The following is a 3125-nucleotide window of genomic DNA, read 5'->3' on the forward strand; positions in this document are numbered from 1 at the left end:
AATACATTCTTTACAAATCCTACCATGTGAATTCATGGATTTTTTTTTCACATTCTGTCTCTCACAGTTGAAGTGTACCTCTAGTGCAAATTACTGACCTCTGTCATCGTTTTAAGTGGGGGAACTTGCACAATCGGTGGCTGACTAAATACTTTTTTGCCCCACTGTATACTGAACAACAGTGTGGGTGCTAGAGGATGCCCTATCAGGGAACTCTATGGTCCTATTGGTGTACTGGTAATGTCTGAGGCCCTGGTCTGCAAAACCTTAAATTCTCACCTTTGACAGAGCTTTGAAAGCCTTCCGTAAGATAAACAGGGGATACTAAGTCCAAAAGGACCATGTCATAGAACTCCTTGGCTGAGGAGTCTGTATAAAGCTGTGGCCTCATGGTGGTTGGCATGTGTCATAATATTAATTTCAAAATCAGATGGTGGACACTAAAAGTGACCAGAGCCATCAAACTGAAAAAGTCCTTAGTTAGCCTGCTGGACTCCTGAGACAACTTACAGGTACTGCAGCCCAAGAAGACTGTATTCTTACAGTAGCTGTGCAAAAACTCACCTTTAGACTGAGATTCTTCTCAAGCATTTCTGGCAAACCTTCAGTCAACTTCTAGTTACTCGAAGTTACTAGTAACTTTGAGTAAGTAGAAGTTACCTAAAGCGGCAGTGCCCAGATTACTTACGTAGACAGCTACTTCGGTGCAACTGATATAAGGTGCGGTAAGCTGAAGGCAGCTTCAACCATCTGTTTGTTGAAAAATAGTAATGCGACCGCACTGCATTTTCTTGTTAGTAACGGTAACGGTCTTGTAACGATAAAAATAGTAATTAGTTAGATTTCTCATTACTGAAAAAAGTAACGCTGTTACTTATAATGCTGTTATTCTCATCACTGGTTGTTTCTGACTTCAGTTGAGGATATAGTCAGCCAGTGAATCCAATACCTTAGGCACCTCCTCAATTCTTCCAATATCCATCCTTAGAGAAAGTAGTGTCTAGGAATTAAAGGGGACAACTTAGGCATCACTAGGCTGAGTTCACTAATGGTCTTAAATAAGTCCTTGGTGGCAGGGAATTTTTGGTGGATGAGATTTCCCCTTAAGTTTCTTAAGGTTCTGGATGTGGTGGGGCTGTCATGGTTGACACGTCTCTGTAATGTTGTTTGTCTGGGGTAGATCATCGGGGTTGGCAGGGTCAGGTGATGGTTCCTGTCTTTAAGAAGGGGAACTGAAAGCAGTGTTCCAATTATAGAGTTATCCCACTACTCAGCCTCACTAAGAAGGTCTGTCCGAGAGTACTGGAGAGGAGACTCTGTTCTGCTCTGTTTTGAAGACACAGCAGGGCATGAAAGCAAAGGTATCAATTTACCGGCCAATCTGTGTTTGCATCCACCCCTATGGCTACCAGATCCAGGTCACGACTGAAAGAATGAGACTGCAGATACTAACGGTGGACATGAGTTTCCTCCAAGGTGTGGCTGGGCTCTTCTTTAGCTCGTTAGCTTCTTTAGCTTTCAGTTCTGAATGGGACTGACAAACACACACAGGTTTTTAAGAATACACTTTTACCCTTTTTTAGCTTCATGAAAGCATGACCCACAGCAGTCTCATGACCCTGCAGCTTCACAAGTACTCTGTTTAATCTGCACTGGTCATTCCACTTTATTGTCATTGATATTTATATTTAAAAGTGCAATACTGTAATTTTCTGCTGCTCATTCCTGTGCAATATCCCATCTGCCCTCCCGTCATATTTCTTTTCAAGATTTTCTTATTTAATCACTAGTGTACATATATTCATATATTTAGTCATCTTTTCTCTTTTACCATGTCTCTCTAATATTTTGCGCCTTACTATTTTTCTATTTTCTTTATTATTTTCTTTTCTTTTATTATATTTTCACCTACTGTATCATGCTGCTGAGTGACTGCTGCTCGTCAAACACATTTCTTGCATATGACTTGCATATGACAAATAAAACTGAAAACTGAAACAAATAAATTTCCAGCTGATGAAAAGCCTAAGAAAAATGAGTGCAATTTTAACTTTGAATATATACTGGTTGAAACTGATTGACATACTACAGATTGATAGAGCTTAAGAAATTTAAAATCATGTTTTAAAAATGTAAAACCTTTTCTCATTTCCATTATAAATGAGAGATGCTATAAACATGCCTGTGTGCATGTTTAAAAACAACTAAGGTGATTTCCTGATGTAATCACAGCATAGTCCAGCCTACTTCCCCAGTTTCCCACACGTAACAGCCACAGAACCAGTAACTGACACATATAATTTAACTGATGTGTCATGTTACACATTTGGGACTTTTGTGTGTATGATTCTTCCTTATAATGTCTGTGCCTTTAAAAACACATTAAATAAGATATTCTAGTTTTCCGTGACACAAAGTAGCTGATTGTCCATCATCATTACTAAAACAAGCAGCTTCAGAAACCAGAGTCAAATCCCAAAGCACGTTAACCACGTGTGCTTTGGAGCAGCAGTAGGAGAATTAAAGGGAGCATTTTCCTTTGGACAGCCAAGCTAAACAAAACAAAAGTTAATCATTCAATTAAAGTCACTGTTCATTGACGCAGGTGGGAGGAAGACAGCTGTGTACAGCCGCCACCCTCATGCTGCACCATCATTAAGCTCTTGTTTTAAGCACAGCTCTGCAAACGCTAGCCTCCAACCTCATCACTCTATTTTTGGATCGCTTCGATAGTCCCATGCTGACCAGTGTTCAATTTTGTGTTAAACTAAACTACTAAACCTTCACGATGATAATCTGTTTAAGAGCTGAGGAGTTAAAAACAGAAAATAATAGTCTTAAACAGGGGTGATTTTAGCCCATTTTTGGGGTTGCTGAATGAATCAAAGCACCCCCAAAGATTTCTTACTTTTTTTCACAATATTTGCTGTTTGTGGGATACACTACTAAAATATAAAAAGCATACAGTACTTAATTAAGATGGAACATTTTAACAACAAAAGTATAGATAACCCCTCCCCCCTCCCAAAGTGGTTCGTTCCAGCTCGCCTCTCCCCTGCTCTGGCTCTAGCGCCGTTGCTGCCAGAGCGATGGTGGCTGAGACACAGTGGAGCAGAGGTGTAAGT

At 40.0% G+C, this 3125-nt stretch overlaps 1 protein-coding gene across 1 annotated transcript in view; it reads left to right on the plus strand.

Moving 5' to 3' along the window:
• LOC102210134 (NACHT, LRR and PYD domains-containing protein 4C-like) overlaps positions 1 to 3125 on the plus strand; it is a 21977-nt gene that overhangs the window by 15651 nt on the left and 3201 nt on the right. The gene's annotated exons all lie outside the window — the stretch shown is intronic.

The sequence above is a fragment of the Pundamilia nyererei genome, unplaced genomic scaffold, assembly GCF_000239375.1.
Source record: "Pundamilia nyererei isolate P.nyererei 1_Seehausen unplaced genomic scaffold, PunNye1.0 scaffold00048, whole genome shotgun sequence".
Taxonomy (NCBI): domain Eukaryota; kingdom Metazoa; phylum Chordata; class Actinopteri; order Cichliformes; family Cichlidae; genus Pundamilia; species Pundamilia nyererei.